Source organism: Pseudophryne corroboree, chromosome 3, assembly GCF_028390025.1.
Source record: "Pseudophryne corroboree isolate aPseCor3 chromosome 3, aPseCor3.hap2, whole genome shotgun sequence".
Classification (NCBI taxonomy): domain Eukaryota; kingdom Metazoa; phylum Chordata; class Amphibia; order Anura; family Myobatrachidae; genus Pseudophryne; species Pseudophryne corroboree.
This window is the reverse complement of record NC_086446.1, coordinates 197704302-197728755: the sequence shown is the minus strand read 5'-3', so window position 1 is coordinate 197728755 and position 24454 is coordinate 197704302. Positions and strand designations below refer to the sequence as shown.

Below are 24454 nucleotides of genomic sequence, written 5' to 3'. Positions count from 1 at the left end.
TAAAACATGTAAAGATTAATAAGTCACCGGGGCCCAATGGAAATCACCCAAGGGTTCTAATGAATGGAGCTTCACTCTGAACGTGCAAAACCGCTATTTTTGATCTTTAAGGATTCAGTTATATCGGGTATGGTTCTCAAAGACTGGTGTATAGTGGAAGTAGTGCCTATATTCAAAAAGGGAAGTAAAGCTGAACCGGGTAACTATAGACCAGTTAGTCTTACATCTATAATGGGGAAAGTACTGGAAGGTATTCTAAGGGATAGTATTCAGAAGTTCCTTGAAGCCAATAAAGTCATTAAAAGGAATCAACATGGATTTGTGAAGGACAGATCCTGTCAAACCAACTTACTTGGTTTTTATGAAACAGTAAGTGCAAAACCTCAATCAGGGTAAAGAGGTGGATGTATTCTTTTTAGACTTTGAAAAGCTTTCTACACAGTACCACACATGCGACTTATCTACACGCTACAAGAAATAGGACTAGGAAGCACAATATGCTCTTGGGTCAAGAATTGGTAAGATAATAGAGAGCAGCGCATTGTGGTTAATGGATCTCTTTCAAATTGGACTGTCACAGTTTTTCACATACACTGTTCTACCTCAGGTTCCATCACTCGCATTCACCTCATTTGAAGTTCACTTTATCAGGATTTTCACCCCCTTCTCTCTGCATGTTGCAGCTATCTATCGCCCTCCTGGGCAACCTAAACAACAATTTCTAGAAGATTTCTCTGCCTGGCTCCCACACTTCTTATCCTCTGACATCTCCACCATCATTATGGGCGATTTCAATATAGCTCTTGACAATCCACAATCATCCAAACTCCTCTCTCTAACCTCCTCTCTTGGTCTAACCCAATGGTCCGACTCCTCTACTCACCATGAAGGCCACTGCCTTGATCTTGTGTTCACCAGGCTCTGCTCATTTTCCAAATTCACTAAAACTCCTTTCCCTCTCTCTGATCACAACCTCATCACCTTCACAATCTCTTCTATTACTTTAAATTCTAGGACACTAAAACCAAGCAAGCCTCCTCTAACCCGCAGAAATACTAACAATATACATTTTCAACAACTTTCTACTTCTCTGCAACAACTGCTCTCACCAATCTCTACATTTACTACACCTGACACTGCTGTATCACACTTGCACCAGACCCTAGAGAGTGCCCTTGATGAAGTGGCTCCAGCTACCCATCACACTCCACGTAGGCTTAGATGCCAACCATGGCACTCTAAATCAACAAGACACCTACAAAAACTGTACGTAAAGTAGAACATCAGTGGCGGAAATCTCAGAATCCAAGTGACTTTCTCACATATAAGACTACCTACCACTCCTATCGTCAGGCCCTGGACACTGCCAAACAAACATATTTCCAATCTCTCATCTCTTATCATGCCAACAACCCCAAGCGACTTTTTAATACATTTAAATCACTTCTTTACCCTCCCTCACCTCCCCCACTAGCTACTATCCGTGCACAAGAACTTGCTTCCTACTTCAAGGATAAGATTGATAAAATCCGAGATGAAATGGTATGCTCTAACTCAGCCAGTGACATTCTCAATTCCCTACCTGAACCCTCTGGCACTTTCTCTTCATTTGATCCCACAAGTGAAGATGAAGTATCAACACTCTTTTCATCCTCCTACTCCACTACCTCTCCTCTTGATAATATACCCTCACAGGTCAGTAAAACTATGTCTCCTGTGCTTATCCCAACATAACTAAAATCTGTAATCTCTCTCTCTCTACTGGTATCTTTCCCTCTCTGTTTAAACATGCAGTCATTACTCCCATTCTAAAAAAACACAACTCTGACCCAAACGCACTCTCTAACTATCGTCCCATTTCTTAGCTACCCAGTCCCTCCAAGCTACTTGAGAGGCTTGCCTACACTCGCCTTACACACTTTCTTAACTCGCACAACTTATTGGATCCACTTTAGTCAGGCTTTCATGCCCAACACTCCACAGAGACCGCACTGACCAAAGTAGTGAATGATCTAGTCACTGCTAGATCAAAAGGCCATTACACACTACTTATTCTTCTAGATCTCTCTGCTGCTTTTGACCACTCTCTTCTCATACAAACATTACAATCCCTAGGTCTTCAGGACACAGCCCTTTCTTGGTTCTCATCCTACCTATCTAAATCGCTCTTTCAGTGTTCACTTCTCTGATTCTACCTCCTCTTCTCTACCTCTATCAGTTGGAGTACCGCAAGGCTCAGTCTTAGGTCCTCTGCTTTTCTCAATCTATACCTCCTCTCTTGGTAAACTAATCAGCTCCTTTGGATTTCAGTATCATTTGTATGCTGATGATACTCAAATCTACCTATCCTCCCCAGATTTGTTACCACCAGTATTGGCTCGTGTCACTGGATGCCTGTCTGCCATTTCATCTTGGATGTCATCTCGCCACCTCAAACTCAACATTTCCAAAACCGAATTAATTATTTTTCCACCAGCTAAGAGTAGTTACCAACCTGATATCTCTATAACTGTTGACAATGCAACTATCCACCCCACCCCACAAGCTCGTTACCTAGGTGTCACCCTTGACTCTGAACTGTCCTTTGTTCCACACATTCAATCTGTCTCTAAATCATGTTACATGCACCTTAAAAACATATCCAAAATACGCCCTTATCTTACACAAGACACTGCAAAAACTCTAATCCATGCACTCATCATCTCCCACATTGATTGTTGTAATAGTCTCCTTACTGGTTTTCCCAAACATAGGCTATCACCACTTCAATCCATTTTAAATGCAGATGCGAGGCTAATCTTCCTCGCCAGACGTTCTTCATCTGCTGATCCGCTCTGTCAGTCCCTCCATTGGTTACCGCTATTCTACCGTGTCAAATATAAAATACTTTTACTTACATACAAGGCTATTAACCAAACTGCACCATCATACATCTCCTCACTCATCTCAAAATATCTCCCTACCAGACCTCTCCGCTCTGCACAAGATCTGCGTCTCTCATCCACATGTATTACCTGTTCCCACTCAAAATTACAGGACTTTACCCGGGCTTCACCCACTCTGTGGAATGCACTCCCACACACAATAAGACTCTCCTCTAGTCTCCAAACATTTAAACGTTCTCTGAAAACTCATCTCTTCAGACAAGCCTACCAAATTTCAGACCCACACACATAACCTTCACAGCTTCCCTATCAAGTTACAGCCCCTCTGTACAATCCACATAAACTCACATTTTGTCTTCCAACATTGCTGGGTTATCATATCATATACAACCCATTAAGAACCTAGCAACCTGGGGAACCATTATGTGACAGGTAGCATCTATCCTTGTGTATCAATGCCCATTTCCCTATAGATTGTAAGCTTGCGAGCAGGGCCTTCCTACCTCTGTCTGTCTGTCTTTGCCCAGTTTTGTTCTATAATTGTTGTTCTAATTGTAAAGCACAACGGAATATGCTGCGCTATATAAGAAACTGCTAATAAATAAATAAGTGTTAAGTGGTGTGCCACAAGGCTCGGTACTTGGACCGCTATTGGTCAACATTTTCATTAACAACATTAACAGAAGTTCTAGAGAGCATGTTGTCAATTTTTGCAGATGGTACCAAATTGTGTAAAGCTATAAATACGGAAGAGGATGCTGACTCTCTTCAGAACGACTTAGTTAAATTAGAAGCATGGACATCCAAATGGAGAATGCGCTTCAACACAGACAAGTGTAAGGTAATGCACTGTGGTAGCAAGAACAAAAACACCTACATACTGAAGGGGGTAAAATTAGGGGATACTGTACTGGAAAAAGACTTAGGTGTTCTCATAGATAGCAAACTAAGCAGCAGTACCCAAAGTAGGATGGCAGCAAAGGAGGCAAATAAGATATTAGCATGCATAAACGGGGAATTGATGCAAGGGACGAGGGTGTTATACTCCCGTTATGAGGCCACACCTTGAATACTGTGTACAATTCTGGGCACCGTACTACAAAAAGGATATCCTGGAGCTAGAAAAGGTTCAGAGGAGGGCGACCAAACTAATTAAGGGCATGGAGACGATGGAATACAAAGAAAGGCTTGAAAGACTAGGCATGTTCACATTGGAAAAGAGGAGACTAAGAGGGGACATGATCAACATCTACAAATATATAAGGGGACAATACACAGAGCTTGCACGGGACCTATTTTTGGCCAGATCAATGCATAGGACTCATGGACACTCGCTCAGTTTAGAGGTGAGGAGATTCCGCACAATACGTCGTAAATGTTTTTTCATGGTAAGGACAATACGTGTTTGGAATTCCCTGCCTGAGGGAGTTGTAATAGCGGACTCTGTCAACACCTTTAAGAATGGGTTAGATAAATTCCTAATGGATAAGGATATCCATGTTATGGTTCATAGTCACGCACTACAGTTACTATAAAAAAGGATAAAATGCAATGGCTGACATCAGCATCAGTCAAAATTTTAGACAAAGCATCATGCATGGGATACCACAAATAGGTTGAACTCGATGGACAATTGTCTTTTTTCAACCTTAGATACTATGTTACTATGTTACATGCACTGCGTCGGCTATTTATAGCTAAAATACCGGAATTACCACAAACCGGAAGTAACACAGGACCAAAAAGTCCAAATAAACTGAATATAAACAAATGGCAAAAAGACATCAAACTCACACTATATACAGGTTGAGTATCCCTTATCCAAAATCCCAAATTTTTTGGGTCCCCTACTGAGATAATGACAGTGTGTGTGTGTGTGTGTGTGTGTGTGTGTGTGTGTGTGTGTGTGTGTGTGTGTGTGTGTGTGTATGTGTGTGTATCCTAAATCAGGATGGCATTCCTGGAGCCTGTTACTAAGTAACAATGCGACACTGAGCACTCGGGTAGTATCAACGTTTTGGGCCTTGCTCCTTTATCAAGATCATTCAGTGCAGTGGCAAATTAACATATTTACAGCAGTGCTATATATACATAGATTATGCAGTATAAAATATATTGTGCAGTAAAACTTCTTTTGCACAGATGGTGAGTGTTTTAGAATCCTTATAGCAAAGGTTTAAAATCAATATGTTAAAAAAAAAAAAAGCTGTGAACTTCTTAAAAGTTCAAATAAAAGGTTCGTTTTTGTACATTATGTCTCATAATTAATTACTTGTGTAAGGGCTTATAGTATAAACTGCGGCGTACAATGCAAATGTTGGGAATATATTTATAAATATCACATAATACTGTATATTATTTACAAAACATAAAATTAATGTTACTCACAAAGAAGTCTTCTAGAACCTCAGTGGACAATGTTGAACTCTTCCGTACTTGGTTATGCCATCCATGTTCAGTGAGATAATCAATAACAATTACAGAGGTAGCCAATATTTCTGTGGACGAAGCATAGCTCTGTCAAATAAATTTTATACAACAATTACATTTTTAAAGTACATTTTAAGATTCTGCAAGATAAAACAAGTAATAAACATAATTAGTATTCACATCTACCAAAAGAAAATACAACTAACGCTTAAGAAAAAAGCAAGCATAAAAAAACATGCACAGATAGATGTATTAGATTAACAATTCTACACACAAGTGTTTATACCACTGTTTCTTTTCTTTTTTTTTTTTTCTTTTTTTTTTTAGCAAATTGCTTATGAGGACTTTACATTATCATTTGAGGAAATGAAAACACACTGTACAAATAAGCCTCTTTTTATTTTTAGAGAAAACTCATTTCAGTTTGAGTAATGAAAACTTGATATTGCCCTTTTTATTTATTTATTTTCATTTTCAATATCCTCCCAAAACCTTATGCCTTAAAGTGACAAGCAAATGTTACAAAATTAAACACAAAACCGCATACTTAAGCCAAACAAAAATGTGCTCTAAATGATGTATGAAATGATTTATTTTTTTCTGTTCCACAGCGCCACCTGCTGGACATCTCACAAGCTATTTCTAGTACAGTAGCTTGATACATCTTTATAAAATGCAGTCTCTCGCGTACAATTCTTTATGTTTTCTAACAGACTTGGCAATGTCATTTTTTTCCTATTATTATTTGATGTTACAATAACAGAGAAAATACCCTCTTTGTCTTTACAAATCTCTAATTCATGTCATGCATTTATTTTTCCTGATCTTTCTATTGTATCAAAATCTTGTTCATGTTTATGCAAAGGATTAAAAATTGTACAATGCAAAATACAAAAAAGGAAACAAAGTATTTGTTAATATTATATCTTTAAATACGATCCACAAAGATAATTTCAATAAATATTCGTAATTATGTACAATCTTGCAGTATGTCAATTATATTATCATCATTTGGTTATATACAGTAGTGGCATCATGCTCTGTATGAAGTCAATTGCCTTACACATGGAAAAAGAATGACATAAGACTGAGTATTAAATAAAAAGGTATTTTCTTATGTATTTTGAGGTGCAGAGTTTAAATAGAACATTATTATTGCTAATTGGCTATTGTTTCAAAGATACAAGAGGTATGTTGATGTTTTCATTATTTTATTAATCACATACAATGTATGTGATGTATATTAGAGATGAGCGCCGGAAATTTTTCGGGTTTTGTGTTTTGGTTTTGGGTTCGGTTCCGCGGCCGTGTTTTGGGTTCGACCGCGTTTTGGCAAAACCTCACCGAATTTTTTTTGTCGGATTCGGGTGTGTTTTGGATTCGGGTGTTTTTTTCAAAAAACACTAAAAAACAGCTTAAATCATAGAATTTGGGGGTCATTTTGATCCCAAAGTATTATTAACCTCAAAAACCATAATTTACACTCATTTTCAGTCTATTCTGAATACCTCACACCTCACAATATTATTTTTAGTCCTAAAATTTGCACCTAGGTCGCTGGATGACTAAGCTAAGCGACCCTAGTGGCCGACACAAACACCGGGCCCATCTAGGAGTGGCACTGCAGTGTCACGCAGGATGTCCCTTCCAAAAAACCCTCCCCAAACAGCACATGACGCAAAGAAAAAAAGAGGCGCAATGAGGTAGCTGTGTGAGTAAGATAAGCGACCCTAGTGGCCGACACAAACACCGGGCCCATCTAGGAGTGTCACTGCAGTGTCACGCAGGATGTCCCTTCCAAAAAACCCTCCCCAAACAGCACATGACGCAAAGAAAAAAAAGAGGCGCAATGAGGTAGCTGTGTGAGTAAGATAAGCGACCCTAGTGGCCGACACAAACACCGGGCCCATCTAGGAGTGTCACGCAGGATGTCCCTTCCAAAAAACCCTCCCCAAACAGCACATGACGCAAAGAAAAAAAGAGGCACAATGAGGTAGCTGTGTGAGTAAGATAAGCGACCCTAGTGGCCGACACAAACACCGGGCCCATCTAGGAGTGGCACTGCAGTGTCACGCAGGATGTCCCTTCCAAAAAACCCTCCCCAAACAGCACATGACGCAAAGAAAAATTAAAGAAAAAAGAGGTGCAAGATGGAATTGTCCTTGGGCCCTCCCACCCACCCTTATGTTGTATAAACAGGACATGCACACTTTAACCAACCCATCATTTCAGTGACAGGGTCTGCCACACGACTGTGACTGAAATGACGGGTTGGTTTGGACCCCCACCAAAAAAGAAGCAATTAATCTCTCCTTGCACAGACTGGCTCTACAGAGGCAAGATGTCCACCTCATCATCATCCTCCGATATATCACCGTGTACATCCCCCTCCTCACAGATTATCAATTCGTCCCCACTGGAATCCACCATCTCAGCTCCCTGTGTACTTTGTGGAGGCAATTGCTGCTGGTCAATGTCTCCACGGAGGAATTGATTATAATTCATTTTAATGAACATCATCTTCTCCACATTTTCTGGATGTAACCTCGTACGCCGATTGCTGACAAGATGACCGGCGGCACTAAACACTCTTTCGGAGTACACACTTGTGGGAGGGCAACTTAGGTAGAATAAAGCCAGTTTGTGCAAGGGCCTCCAAATTGCCTCTTTTTCCTGCCAGTATAAGTACGGACTGTGTGACGTGCCTACTTGGATGCGGTCACTCATATAATCCTCCACCATTCTTTCAATGGTGAGAGAATCATATGCAGTGACAGTAGACGACATGTCCATAATCGTTGTCAGGTCCTTCAGTCCAGACCAGATGTCAGCATCAGCAGTCGCTCCAGACTGCCCTGCATCACCGCCAGCGGGTGGGCTCGGAATTCTGAGCCTTTTCCTCGCACCCCCAGTTGCGGGAGAATGTGAAGGAGGAGATGTTGACAGGTCACGTTCCGCTTGACTTGACAATTTTCTCACCAGCAGGTCTTTCAACCCCAGCAGACTTGTGTCTGCCGGAAAGAGAGATCCAAGGTAGGCTTTAAATCTAGGATCGAGCACGGTGGCCAAAATGTAGTGCTCTGATTTCAACAGATTGACCACCCGTGAATCCTTGTTAAGCGAATTAAGGGCTCCATCCACAAGTCCCACATGCCTAGCGGAATCGCTCCGTGTTAGCTCCTCCTTCAATGTCTCCAGCTTCTTCTGCAAAAGCCTGATGAGGGGAATGACCTGACTCAGGCTGGCAGTGTCTGAACTGACTTCACGTGTGGCAAGTTCAAAGGGCATCAGAACCTTGCACAACGTTGAAATCATTCTCCACTGCGCTTGAGACAGGTGCATTCCACCTCCTATATCGTGCTCAATTGTATAGGCTTGAATGGCCTTTTGCTGCTCCTCCAACCTCTGAAGCATATAGAGGGTTGAATTCCACCTCGTTACCACTTCTTGCTTCAGATGATGGCAGGGCAGGTTCAGTAGTTTTTGGTGGTGCTCCAGTCTTCTGTACGTGGTGCCTGTACGCCGAACGTGTCCCGCAATTCTTCTGGCCACCGACAGCATCTCTTGCACGCCCCTGTCGTTTTTTAAAAAATTCTGCACCACCAAATTCAAGGTATGTGCAAAACATGGGACGTGCTGGAATTTGCCCGTATTTAATGCACACACAATATTGCTGGCGTTGTCCGATGCCACAAATCCACAGGAGAGTCCAATTGGGGTAAGCCATTCCGCGATGATCTTCCTCAGTTGCCGTAAGAGGTTTTCAGCTGTGTGCGTATTCTGGAAACTGGTGATACAAAGCGTAGCCTGCCTAGGAAAGAGTTGGCGTTTGCGAGATGCTGCTACTGGTGCCGCCACTGCTGTTCTTGCGGCGGGAGTCCATACATCTACCCAGTGGGCTGTCACAGTCATATAGTCCTGACCCTGCCCTGCTCCACTTGTCCACATGTCCGTGGTTAAGTGGACATTGGGTACAGTTGCATTTTTTAGGACACTGGTGAGTCTTTTTCTGAGGTCTGTGTACATTTTCGGTATCGCCTGCCTAGAGAAGTGGAACCTAGATGGTATTTGGTAACGGGGGCACACTACCTCAAGAAATTGTGTAGTTCCCTGTGAACTAACGGCGGATACCGGACGCACGTCTAACACCAACATAGTTGTCAAGGCCTCAGTTATCCGCTTTGCAGCAGGATGACTGCTGTGATATTTCATCTTCCTCGCAAAGGACTGTTGGACAGTCAATTGCTTACTGGAAGTAGTACAAGTGGTCTTCCGACTTCCCCTCTGGGATGACCATCGACTCCCAGCAGCAACAACAGCAGCGCCAGCAGCAGTAGGCGTTACACGCAAGGATGCATCGGAGGAATCCCAGGCAGGAGAGGAATCGTCAGAATTGCCAGTGACATGGCCTGCAGGACTATTGGCATTCCTGGGGAAGGAGGAAATTGACACTGAGGGAGTTGGTGGGGTGGTTTGCGTGAGCTTGGTTACAAGAGGAAGGGATTTACTGGTCAGTGGACTGCTTCCGCTGTCACCCAAAGTTTTTGAACTTGTCACTGACTTATTATGAATGCGCTGCAGGTGACGTATAAGGGAGGATGTTCCGAGGTGGTTAACGTCCTTACCCCTACTTATTACAGCTTGACAAAGGCAACACACGGCTTGACACCTGTTGTCCGCTTTTCTGTTGAAATACCTCCACACTGAAGAGCTGATTTTTTTGGTATTTTCACCAGGCATGTCAACGGCCATATTCCTCCCACGGACAACAGGTGTCTCCCCGGGTGCCTGACTTAAACAAACCACCTCACCATCAGAATCCTCCTGGTCAATTTCCTCCCCAGCAGCACCCATATCCTCCTCATCCTGGTGTACTTCAACACTGACATCTTCAATCTGACTATCAGGAACTGGACTGCGGGTGCTCCTTCCAGCACTTGCAGGGGGCGTGCAAATGGTGGAAGGCGCATGCTCTTCACGTCCAGTGTTGGGAAGGTCAGGCATCGCAACCGACACAATTGGACTCTCCTTGTGGATTTGGGATTTCGAAGAACGCACAGTTCTTTGCGGTGCTTTTGCCAGCTTGAGTCTTTTCAGTTTTCTAGCGAGAGGCTGAGTGCTTCCATCCTCATGTGAAGCTGAACCACTAGCCATGAACATAGGCCAGGGCCTCAGCCGTTCCTTGCCACTCCGTGTGGTAAATGGCATATTGGCAAGTTTACGCTTCTCCTCCGACAATTTTATTTTAGGTTTTGGAGTCCTTTTTTTACTGATATTTGGTGTTTTGGATTTGACATGCTCTGTACTATGACATTGGGCATCGGCCTTGGCAGACGACGTTGCTGGCATTTCATCGTCTCGGCCATGACTAGTGGCAGCAGCTTCAGCACGAGGTGGAAGTGGATCTTGATCTTTCCCTAATTTTGGAACCTCAACATTTTTGTTCTCCATATTTTAATAGGCACAACTAAAAGGCACCTCAGGTAAACAATGGAGATGGATGGATACTAGTATACTTATGGATGGACTGCCGAGTGCCGACACAGAGGTAGCTACAGCCGTGGACTACCGTACTGTGTCTGCTGCTAATATAGACTGGATGATAATGAGATGAAATCAATATATATGTATGTATATATAATATCACTAGTACTGCAGCCGGACAGGTAGATAATATATTTATTAGGTAATGATGACTGATGACGGACCTGCTGGACACTGTCAGCTCAGCAGCACCGCAGACTGCTACAGTAAGCTACTATACTATAGTAGTATGTACAAAGAAGAAAGAAAAAAAAAAAACCACGGGTAGGTGGTATACAATTATGGATAGACTGCTGAGTGCCGACACAGAGGTAGCTACAGCCGTGGACTAACGTACTGTGTCTGCTGCTAATATAGACTGGATGATTGATAATGAGATGAAATCAATATATATATGTATGTATATATAATATCACTAGTACTGCAGCCGGACAGGTAGAGAATATATTTATTAGGTAATGATGACTGATGACGGACCTGCTGGACACTGTCAGCTCAGCTGCACCGCAGACTGCTACAGTAAGCTACTATACTCTATAGTAGTATGTACAAAGAAGAAAGAAAAAAAAAAACCACGGGTAGGTGGTATACAATTATGGATGGACTGCCGAGTGCCGACACAGAGGTAGCTACAGCCGTGGACTAACGTACTGTGTCTGCTGCTAATATAGAGTCTAGACTGGATGATAAATTATTGATAATGAGATGAAATCAATATAATATCACTAGTACTGCAGCCGGACAGGTACTATATATATTTATTATGTAATGACTGATGACGGACCTGCTGGACACTGTCAGGTCAGCACAGCACCGCAGACTGCTACAGTAAGCTACTATAGTAGTATGTATAAAGAAGAATGAAAAAAAAAAAAAACCATGGGTAGGTGGTATACAATATATATATATATTATATACAATTATATATACATATATACATATATATATATATATATATATATATATATATATATATATATATAAATAAAATGTACAAAAAGTTCGTGCGCAACTATGTTCTCCAATCTGTGGAACCACAAGTCTCAGTTTCCAGATTGTAATTTCCAAGACCAACCAGGTAAATCCTATGGTGTCTGTAGGTCTTCGTTGCACAATAGATCTTTGAGATCGGCGTCTCCTCTAAGCTAGTATCCACTACCAGCCAATAAAGATTTCTACAATATAAATGAAAAAGGGCGCCTCATAGTGCATAAACCAATTTTTTTTTTTTTTTTAAAAAGAAAGAAATTTCACTTCTTATTGCATGTTTGGTTTAAAAGTGACGTACCAAATGTGGCGGTCTTGACCACCGTAAGTATACACGTTTAAGGATAAATGAGTGGATATACCACCAACAGTAAAACAGTCAGCAGGCTCACCACCGACGTCTGCACACTAGGTCTTTGAGATCGGCGTCTCCTCTGAGCCAGTATCCACTATCAGCTGACACAGATTTCTACAATGTGAATGAAAAAAAGCCGCCTCATAGTGCATAAACCAGTTTTTTAAAAAAGAATTTTATTTTCACTTCTTGAAGCATGTTTGGCTTAAAAGTGACGTACCAGATGCGGCGGTCTCAACCACCGTAAGTATACACGTTTATAGATAAATGAGTGGATATACCACCAGCAGCAACAATCAGCAGGCTCACCACCGACGTCTGCTCCTTCACGCCAGGCCACACACCTACGCGTTTCGTCACGATGGACTTCGTCAGAGGGTTGGCCTAGCGTAGCACAACCTTCCTTTATATAGCAACAATCAACCAATCATAAAATATACCATTATTAACATATTTGTATAACAAAGCGTCAACGTGAAGCAAGTTTGCTCCCATTTAAATATAAAATACATTTCTATATTCAATACCGACCACGGACAACTAATATTAACCATATAAAATGATCCAACCATTAAAAAATTATTTAAATACATTCAAAATCTCATATAAGTGGTTTAAATAAACCTCAATTAGTTCCAATTAACTAAAAAGCCTTTCTAACAGAAGTGTCATTATTCTAAATTACAAACAGCCCTTCTTCCTATAATTTCTAGCTTAAAAATGGAGTGATTTCAATACCTTCATTTAAACCTGCTGGGTATAACGTTTTGAGGGTCATTATCCAAAAGGTTTCTCTTCTAGCCAATAACTTCAGTCGATCACCCCCTCGTTTATCTAGTTTCACATTTTCCAACCCCATAAATTTCATTTTGTTTGGATTACTTTTTTGGCAGGTTTTAAAATGTCTGGGGACACTATGATTATCAAGATTATTTTTTATATTTCTATAATGCTCTAAAATCCGCAGTTTTAAAATCCTTTTGGTTTTACCCACATACTTTTTTCCACAGCCACATATAAGCATATAGACTACAAATGTGGTATTACAATTAATAAATTGCTTAACCTGATATTCTTTTTCTCCCAAACTATCTCTAAATGTTTGTTTCCCCGTTAGCCCATATGTGCACATCTTGCAATTACCACAGTTAAAGAACCCGTTCTGTTTCCTCAAAAACGTGCTATTTAAAGTGCTGGTTTCCTTAATAGGAGGGAGTTCACTCGGAGCCAGATGATTTTTCAGGGTTTTAGCTCTTCTAAACACCAAACTGGGTTTTTCTGTTATTACTTTACCCAGTATTGAATCAATTTTTAAAATGTGCCAATGCTTTTCCAAGCTGTTACGAATATCATTTATTTTTGCGTTATACTGCGTGACAAATGGACAATCCAATTTTTTCGAATTATCTTTCATATATTCATGATTTTTTTCCCCATACTGAATCAATTGTTTTCTATCTAATAACCGAGTTTTATTAAGAGCAGAATCTACCAGATGTTTAGGATATCCTTTTTCTTTGAATTTGGCTACATATATATTCGCCTGATCTTCAAATTTATTTATATCTGTGCAATTGCGTTTTAACCTGAGCAGTTGTGAAAAAGGGAGATTTTTCTTCCACTTATCATGGTGACAACTATTATAATCCAGGTAGTTGTTACTATCAACTGGTTTAAAATAAGTGCATATATCTACATTATTTCCCTCCTCTGTAATACTGAGATTCAGATCTAAATATTGAATTTGTGTTCTGTGTGTATTGTATGTGAAACCCAAATTATATTCATTTACTTGCAGATATTGAACAAAATGGGAGAACGATGTTTCTGGACCCTCCCATACTATTAGCAGGTCGTCTATATATCTCTTAAACAACACAATATGATCTTTATAAGGGTTATTATTATATATACAGTTTTGTTCCCATTCCCCCAAGTATATATTTGCTAAACTTGGGGCGCAAACCGTCCCCATCGCCGTCCCACAGCGTTGGATAAAATAATCTCCCAAAAACGTAAAATAATTGTGTTTTAACACAAAGTTCAAACAATCCACAATGAAATCAATTCTTTCACTTTCCATAGACGGATCGCGTGACAACACTGCTCTCACACAGTTAATCCCTTTATCATGAGGTATCGACGTGTACAGGGAGTTTATATCTATAGTCCCCCATGTATAACTATCCTTCCATTTAAAAGTGTCAAATATTTGCAATACAGTCATAGAATCTTTTACATATGATTCCAATAAAAGGTACATATTTTTTTAAATAGATATCCACAAACTCTGAAACTCTCGAGGTAAGGGACCCTATGCCCGACACTATCGGGCGTCCAGGAGGATTTTCTTTATTTTTATGCAGTTTGGGGAGATGATATATTGTGGCTATTCTTGGAGTTTCATTCATTAAATATGAAAATTCATCTGGACTTATTACATTATTAACTTTTCCTTTCTTTAATAAATCAGTTAATACTAGAATAAATTCTTTAGTGGGATCCCCATTCATTTTTTCATAAGATACGGGGTCCGCTAAAAGTCTTTCCATTTCTTTTATATAATTACTTCTATTCATTACAACTAGCCCTCCCCCCTTATCAGCTTGTTTGAACACTAATTCTTCATTACTTGTCAGACCCTTCAAGGCTATTGATTCATCATATGTAAGATTTCTATCCTTTAATTTCAAATTTATACTTTCCAAATCTTTTTTAACTAATTGATGAAAGAGATCAAGGTGAGAACCCTTTGATTCGACTGGGTAATAATTACTTTTGTTTTTCAACCCTGTCATATTTACTGGTTTATCTTTATCCCAATTTTTTATTATAGCTTCATTTTTAAGAAAATGACGTTTGAGTGTCATGTTACGTATATATAAATTTAGATCCATATTCAAATTAAACTGGTTTACTCCCACTGTCAGGGCAAAAGATAGACCCTTTTGCAAGAGAGTTTTTTCAGTTTGGGACAAAGGAACATTAGATAAATTAAATATACCCTTATCTACAGGGGGTACTAATATGGAACTCTTTTTTTGTTTATTTGCATTTTTGCTTCCTCTTTTTCCTCGTCTTCTCTGGATCTTTTCCGTGTGAGCGAGAAAGGTTCCCTGTCTCCCCTCCCTTTTGGTAAATAACCATGGTCTCTCTGATACCTCTCTAAAAAAGACACATCTTCATTTTTGGTAGATCGTGAAGGAGCAGACGTCGGTGGTGAGCCTGCTGATTGTTGCTGCTGGTGGTATATCCACTCATTTATCTATAAACGTGTATACTTACGGTGGTTGAGACCGCCGCATCTGGTACGTCACTTTTAAGCCAAACATGCTTCAAGAAGTGAAAATAAAATTCTTTTTTAAAAAACTGGTTTATGCACTATGAGGCGGCTTTTTTTCATTCACATTGTAGAAATCTGTCAGCTGATAGTGGATACTGGCTCAGAGGAGACGCCGATCTCAAAGACCTAGTGTGCAGACGTCGGTGGTGAGCCTGCTGACTGTTTTACTGTTGGTGGTATATCCACTCATTTATCCTTAAACGTGTATACTTACGGTGGTCAAGACCGCCACATTTGGTACGTCACTTTTAAACCAAACATGCAATAAGAAGTGAAATTTCTTTCTTTTTAAAAAAAAAAAAAAAAAAAATTGGTTTATGCACTATGAGGCGCCCTTTTTCATTTATATTGTAGAAATATATATATATATATTAAACTGGTGGTGATTGATTATTAAACTGGTGGTCACTTCAGGTCACGTTGCAACTTGCAACTAGTACTCCGAGGCCTAAGCAGACAATCACAAAATATATTATTATACTGGTGGTCAGTGTGGTCACAACAATGGCAGTGTGGCACTGACTCTGGCAGCAAAAGTGTGCACTGTACGTTATATGTACTCCTGAGTCCTGCTCTCAGACTCTAACTGCTCCCCACTGTCAGTGTCTCCCCCACAAGTCAGATAATACACTTACAGTCACACTATCTAATCTATAAATATCACTTCAGCAAGTAGTATAGTAGTATACAGTATAGTAGTACTCCTCCTAATAATGCTCCCCAAAATACTGTGTCTCTCTCTTCTCTAAACGGAGAGGACGCCAGCCACGTCCTCTCCCTATGACTCTCAATGCACGTGTGAAAATGGCGGCGACGCGCGGCTCCTTATATAGAATCCGAGTCTCGCGATAGAATCCGAGCCTCGCGAGAATCCGACAGCGTGATGATGACGTTCGGGCGCGCTCGGGTTAGCCGAGCAAGGCGGGAAGATCCGAGCCTGCTCGGACCCGTGTAAAAAACCTGAAGTTCGGGCGGGTTCGGATTCAGAGGAACCGAACCCGCTCATCTCTAATGTATATATGATGTTTCCCACTACAGCCAGTGGCGTATCTACAGATGAGGGGACCCGTGTGCAGTCCCCGTGTTTGGGCACCCTCCTCTTCTGTAACAAGCAGCACTGTTAGTGCTCTGAGCACTAGAGACTTTGGCACAGTGTCAGAGACAACAGCGCTTGCACTGGTGTCCGGGAAAATGGCGTGGCACCAATTTTTCTGGTGACTTGCACAAGCGCAGTAGACTCTGGCACTGTACCAGAGTCTCTAGTGCTCAGAGCACTAATAGCGCTGACAGCTACGGGAGAGGAGGGGGCCCAAACACAGAGGCTGTTGAACATCAGAATAGTAAGTATAGAAAAAATGGGTGCATTGTGTGTGGTGCTAGCCCCCTCTGGACCAGGCGGCTCGTGTGCACCAGAGGTGTAACAAAGGTAGGGAGAGCAGGGTGTGGCCGTTGCAGTCACAGTGAGGGGGGTGCCACCCAGGGCATCTCACCCACCTGACCGCAGCCGCCCACATGCCCACAACCACTTCCGCACCCCCGCCCGCAGCTGCTGCCGAGCAAGACCCGCCGTGGTGCTCGGCGGCATTACTGCAGCAGCAGCATTTCCTAGCCTCCCTCCTTGCTAGGGCTGCTGCTGGGAGCATGACCGCGATGCCAGCGTCACGCTCCCTGAGCTTCTGTCTGCCACCAGTCCTCACCGTTGCTGCCAGATTCCTGCTGAAGCTGAGAGGTGAGGGGGAAGGGGGGAAACACTAGGCACACAGAGAGAGACATAGAATAGGGGGGAGGGGTGCCGGTACCTTGCACCAGTTTCACAGAGAGGCAAAGAAAGAAAGGGGAGACGGGATACACACAAAGGCATACAATAAGGAATGGGAGTACAAAGTTAAGCAAAGGGTGAAGGTGGGGAAGGGACACAGAGAGAAATAGGTGGGTATCCAATTATCCCGATGCCGTTTCGGCTGATAAAAATGGCCAGTTATTGCGATTAATGACCAATGGTTATTAACATGGTATCCAATTACAGGCCATTTTTATCACCGAAATAGGACCCGTGATTGTGCGATAATACATAGGAATGGGCATAAATCCCCAAACCCATGAGTCACCAGCAGCTCCGGCAGGACACTTATCGTGGATTATGCTTTGGATGCCTGAGGCACTTGAAGCATAATCCCTGATTAGTGCCAGCATTGGGGCTAATTGGATAGCCCCTGGCTATAAAATTACCCAAGCGGCCATTGACAGTGGGTAACTGGGTACCACCCATAGAATGATGAGGGAGACGATGCGTGCTAATGGTGTGCTGAGAGACGACATGGGGAGGTGATGGTGTGCTGAGAGACGACATGGGGAGATGATGATGTGCTGAGAGACGACATGGGGAGATGATGGTGTGCTGAGAGACGACATGGGGAGGTGATGGTGTGCTGAGAGACGACACGGGGAGGTGATGGTGTGCTGAGAGACGACACGGGGAGGTGATGGTGTACTGAGAAATGAAACAGGGAGGTAATAGTGTGCTGAGAGACTTCACAGGGGGAGGTAATGGTGTGCTTAGAGACGACACAGGGGAGGTGATGGTGTGCTGATAAATGACACAGGGAGGTGATGGTGTGCTGAGAAATGACACGGTGGGGAGGTGATGGTGTGGCTGAGAGATGCAGGAAGGAGATGATGGTGTAGCTGAGAGACACAGGGGGCAGGAGGTGACACGGGGGCACGTGTCTGGTTGAACCGCTATTGTATGATGATGACGTTGTTAAGATTCCTACACAAACAGGTATCTTCCAGGCGATGTGACTTACATGAATAGTTAATACCACCTGAAGACGACCTTTTTCCCAAGGAGGATGCATTTTTTCAGAGGCTCCACATTGTGAGAAACCATCATATAGGTAAGGTGTGTATGCAATGGAAAGGAATGTTCCCATAATGACGAGAGACAGGTAGATGGGTGGCATGTCATGTTGGCAGGGCCCATTTTCAGTGACCACGCCCCTTCTAGCATATGGCCACGCCCACTTCTTTTGAGCGCACGCACATGGTGTTCTTTATATTTCTGGTTTTTTTGGGGGGTAGGCGCCATTCTTCATCTTGCCCTGGGCACCGAAGACCCTACTTATGCCTCAGCACTGCACCCATTATAGATATGCCACTGACTACAACCCAGAACAGCATCCTGTAGGAGGATCATGTGGAGTATTGTCCATATTGTCCATGGCTTTTACAAAGTTGTTCATCAGGGCCATTTTTATTTGTAAGGGTGGTGACAAAATCTTGCTTGATTCAACAAGTGTGGGATGCTTAAGGTTTACGTGGCCAGTCTAGGTTGACGTAATCGGAATTGTTTGAACGATTGTCCCATTCACATAGAAAACAGTAGTACTTTGTATTTCCATCCTGCAAACCCATCACAAGATCAACAACCTTCAAATCACCACACACCTGCCACTGATGTTGGTCATAGTTTATGCATCTCAACAACTGCTTTATGTTATCATAAATTTCTTTCATATTGACTACATAACCCAATGGAATTGATGGCTTACAATTCCCATTTTGTAGCAAAACAGCTTTAGTGACACATAGTACTGTACAGTACAGTATATTGAAAAGAAGAGGTAATCAAAAATTTTAAAATCTTTGTTATGATTGACCTAAAATTAGTTAAAAAATAAAATAAACAAAACTACATTATCTTCAGAAGCATTTTGACTATAGGCCAATGTAACCATTAAGGCAATACCATGATCGTTAAGCTTCATTTACTGTAACTGCTGTCATAAAACTCTAGTCTGATTATATCAGAAGACAAAGGGGCCTATTTACCAGCGGAGGCATTCATCATTCCTTCTTTACTAATATCACTACTGAAAAGCTGCTCTCTGTGGAGACAGCTTTTCAGAATATAAATAGTTGTTGCCCGCTGCTCTACCTCTCCAGAATCTCTGGACACACGAGCAACAGGTACAACAGGTACAAGCACAGTCAACAGTCTTTCTAATAGAGGAACTAATACATATTTTATATATACATATTTTATATATACATATTTTATATATATATATATATATATATATATATATATATATATATCCAGATAAGTCCACACTCACTGCTACAGTCCACAACATAGGCGGTGCTCCATAAGGGGCTCCAGAGAAGTCCAAAATATATCCAAAAAGAGTACAGGCACTCACCACTTTTCCTTGAAAATAGAAGAATTTATTGCCACTCACAGGTGTGTCTCACATGGAGACAGTCAGCATAACAGCATATAGTGTCGACGTTTCGGCTCCCATCGAGCCTTCTTCAAGACAGACAGAAAAACAACAGGTGTATACCCAGCAGCCCATACCACACACTGCACCCAGGATTGCTTATGTAGCAAAGGACCACACACAGGTCCCGCCCATCAATTAGCCAACAGGAAATGACCATACTAATGAAATACACCTGGCAACCAACCTAATGAACTGGATAACAGACAGCCTTGTTACTCAAATAAATGAGCCATAGTAGAATGTGGTGTAGAGGAGGAAAACTACAACATCCTAATGCAGATAGCGGCTAATCGCGGCAAATTGCCGCGAAACCGGAAGTAGCATGCGTTCCATTGGCCGTGGAACGCACGCCCAGCCGGTACAATACCGGAAGCACTGTGCGTTCCACCGCAGTTCATTAGGTTGGTTGCCAGGTGTATTTCATTAGTATGGTCATTTCCTGTTGGCTAATTGATGGGCGGGACCTGTGTGTGGTCCTTTGCTACATAAGCAATCCTGGGTGCAGTGTGTGGTATGGGCTGCTGGGTATACACCTGTTGTTTTTCTGTCTGTCTTGAAGAAGGCTCGATGGGAGCCGAAACGTCGACACTATATGCTGTTATGCTGACTGTCTCCATGTGAGACACACCTGTGAGTGGCAATAAATTCTTCTATTTTCAAGGAAAAGTGGTGAGTGCCTGTACTCTTTTTGGATATATTTTGGACTTCTCTGGAGCCCCTTATGGAGCACCGCCTATGTTGTGGACTGTAGCAGTGAGTGTGGACTTATCTGGATATATTGGGAAACGGTTTGGGTGCCAAACTGTTTCTTTAGTCTAACACCCGCCTATATTTGCACATCAGCATTATTTGTTGGTAATTTTTGTCCCAAACAGCCTCTTGGTCACCAGTTATACCAACACACGGTGATTTTTTATCAAAATTTTTTTTTAAGAAAAATATATATAAAAAAAAACCTTTTTTCTACAATTTTTTGGCTGATTATAGGATTGGTCAGCCATCTCTGAAACTCTAATGTCGTTTTTTGACTTATGTGTTTATCTTTGATCTATTCATTTGACTAAATCCAGTACCTATTATTGTATTGATTCAGCTGAGTTGTGGTCAGGATGTCAATTGATCCTAATTATGTGATTGATGAGGTTACTTTCCAGTTAGCACATAGCACCTTTCTATCTTTGACGGATGATGACGCCGAAAAGGTGCTCTTTGACCATACAGAGTTTTCCAAACTACCTGATGAGACACCCCTGGACCTGTTTCACAAAACATTGAGATTAAGAAAACGTGAAGTGGATCTTACTTTACATGGCCAATTCCTCTCGGACTATTATCGGAATAAAAAGATCCCAAGAGGGTTTCGAGTAAACAACGTACCCACCATTTGACGCAATAGTCCCACATTTTGCACCAAGTGGTGTGGTGTTTTTAATAAATGTTCGTTGGACCTCATCCTCCTCGTCATTGAGGAGGTGGGGACAGAATTAAAACAAGTGCGAGAGGACTTGGCTAAATTTAACTCTTTACATTTGTCCACACTGGTGGTTGACACTGCTAATAAGTGGGTGGATCGTTTAACCGAACAGGTTAATATCTATCAACAAGAACTTATTACATTTAAGCGTAAAAAATTGGTTACTGTCAATTCTGACTACACTAATAATCAGGTTTACAGGTGGTTGAGGGGTGATTCGAAAAGCTTTTCAGGCAGAAGAACACGCACATATAACAGAGGTAGTTATCAGGGCCCCATAGATAATTCCTCATCGCAATCAAATTCAGAGAACGAGGTGACTGAAAATAGACCCCCCCTCGGTGGTTTTTTAGGGAGGAACGCTCGGACCAACGTAAACCCCAACAGAAACACAGAACGAGGTTCCCCTCGAGGAGGGGCGGTCACAAGGCGAAGGGGAAGCCCAAGAAAATACCAATAGACACTGTCTTTAATTTGTCAACCTATAATCTCTCAACAGTTGAGACCGAACTTTTAGCCCTAGGACTTACATTTGTTCCTACTGTCCCACACAATAAATTTGGATGGGCTATAGATCATTACAAATTTGGGAGAAAACTTAGGCTGCTGGAGTTTTTCATGGACAAGGCCCAAGAGGTGACTCAAATCACTGGATTAACTAGACCAAGTGCTTTTGACCCTCAGTCCACCAATCCAAGCATACGCACATTTCTTCGGTTAACCGACAGCGATATGCAAGCCAATACTGCACAGCCACGTTACAACAACCTCTCTTCTGAACAGAGGGATGCATTGAAGAGTCTAATCAACAATGAGCACATAGTTATTCGACAAGCCGATAAGGGCGGTGCCGTGGTTGTGCAGGATTGGCATAAGTATAACACTGAAATACTTAGGCAATTGGCAGACTCCAAAGTATATGTTAAATGTAGGGGTAATCCTATGTTACAAATTAAAAAATCAGTTGATACTACCATCACTCAAGCTGTGGTGTGTGGATGGTTGGACCAGAAGATTGCTGGCTACTTAACTGTAGACAATCCGATATGTCCGATCATCTACACACTACCGAAGGTGCATAAATCAATGAGTGACCCTCCCGGTCGTCCGATCATTTCGGCGATGGGATCTGTTTTACAGCCACTAGCCATTTTCATTGATTCGTTTTTACAACCACTTGTCACCATGATGCCCAGTTACATCAGGGATACTACAGATTTGCTTGACAGAATTGCTTCACTTGGCCCAATACCTGATGATACATGGCTGATAACCATGGATATTCAGTCACTATATACAGTGATTCCCCACAAGGAAGGCCTTGATGCCATGCGGGAAGCTTTAATTAAGGGGCCATATGATGGTCCCCCATCGGAATTTTTACTTGACCTCGCTGGGCTAGTATTAAAAAAGAACCATTTTTCTTATGGTAATGACTTCTACATACAATGCAGTGGTACTGCGATGGGGTCGAATTTGGCCCCATCGTACGCTAATCTGTACATGCACAAATATGAGTCCAATAATATTATACCTATGTTTGGGTCCAAGTGTCTATTTTTTGTCCGCTACATCGACGATGTGTTCATTATTTGGCTAGGGACAGACAATGAGTTTCAAGAGATGGTTGACCACCTCCACAGCCTCGATAGCCCTATCCGCTTCACCTATCACATCAACCGTGACAAGGTTGATTTCTTGGATGTGACTTTGTTTCGTCACAAAGGAAGATTAGCCTCGACCCTTTTTAAAAAAGAGACCGACAGAAATACACTTCTCCATGCCTCCAGTCACCACCCGGTCCACCTCAAGGAGAGTCTACCGATCTCGCAGTTTATGCGGGTGTTACGCAATAACACCCTACCAACAGACACCGAGCAGCAGATCAGTGCGATGGCAGAGAGATTCTATGAACGTGGCTACACCAAAAAAACAGTCGCAAGATATCTCAAGAAAGCGAAGTACAGGCACTCCCACCCCAACGACCAAGGTGCCAAGGGTCCTATTAAGAGAATGATATTTGCATCCACTTATGATGTCGCTTCATCACAATCTGAGAAAGTGCTGCGGAAACATTGGCCGATTGTGGCCTCAGACCCAGTATTTAAGGGGTCTAATCTACAGCCACCACTGTGTGCATACAGACGAGGTAAAAATCTCAGACAACTGTTAATGCGCCCTACTCTACAGCCACTGGCAACCAATAAGACCTGGCTACCTGACAGCAAGAAAGGCTGTTATCGGTGCCCCAATTGCACCACTTGCCGATCAATGATGTCTGGTGCAAGTTTTGTACATCCGCATAGTGGTCGGCAGATTATGATCCGTCAGCGGTTACATTGCACTATGGACCATGTAATTTATATCATTGTGTCTCCTTGCGGGTATTACTACGTTGGGATGACGACAAGGAACTTCCGTGATCGGATGGCCAACCATCGCACATCAATTCGAGCTGCATTGATCTCCAAGATGTCTGATAAACCGGTAGCACAACACTTCGTATCCAGAGGACATTCGATATCCAGTTTGAAGTGTATGTTGATCGATCATGTACCGAGACCTCCCCGTGGGGGCGACTGGGAAAGGCAACTACGTCAACGAGAAGCCAAATGGATCTATGAATTGGACACTCTAGCCCCCCGGGGGCTAAAAGAGGCTTATCCATTCAACATTTTTCTTGGATAGGGCTATCGCTGAATTACTAAATAATTTTTTAAAACACACAGCGAACTCTTTCCGAGTTCACTGTGGTTTATTATGTGATGTTATGTATGTCTGTTTTTTTGTTTTATTTGTTTATGTGTTGGTTAGCACCCTGGATTGCTATTTGTGACATGGGTCACACTGCAGGTCCCAATATGAGCCACTTTGTGTCCTAGGATACATGTATACAATTATCATTGTTCCCCTTCCCCTGTTGTTGCCCTGTTGGGCGTGTTTATTCAGGGGATGGTGGTTGGGCCATCCGGTTAGTGTCCGGTGGCCCTACAGTCTTTATAAACCATTTGCTGTCTATCTTTCATTATGTGCTTTTTCAGTCATTTTTACAACTAAAATCAGATCTTAGATCTATATTCATCTTTTTATTTTTTGTTAACATTTATTATTTGTATACTATGTTCTGGGGATTACCATGTGAGTTTATTC

The 24454-nt window shown here is 42.0% G+C and overlaps 1 long non-coding RNA gene across 3 annotated transcripts in view; it reads right to left on the bottom strand.

Annotated features, from left to right (window-relative positions):
* Positions 1–24454, bottom strand: part of LOC135057590 (uncharacterized) — a 353032-nt gene that overhangs the window by 280408 nt on the left and 48170 nt on the right. For all 3 annotated transcript variants that reach the window (XR_010244220.1, XR_010244221.1, XR_010244222.1), the window contains one exon: positions 5274–5383. This is a non-coding gene — a long non-coding RNA (uncharacterized LOC135057590). The remainder of the gene's footprint in view (positions 1–5273; positions 5384–24454) is intronic.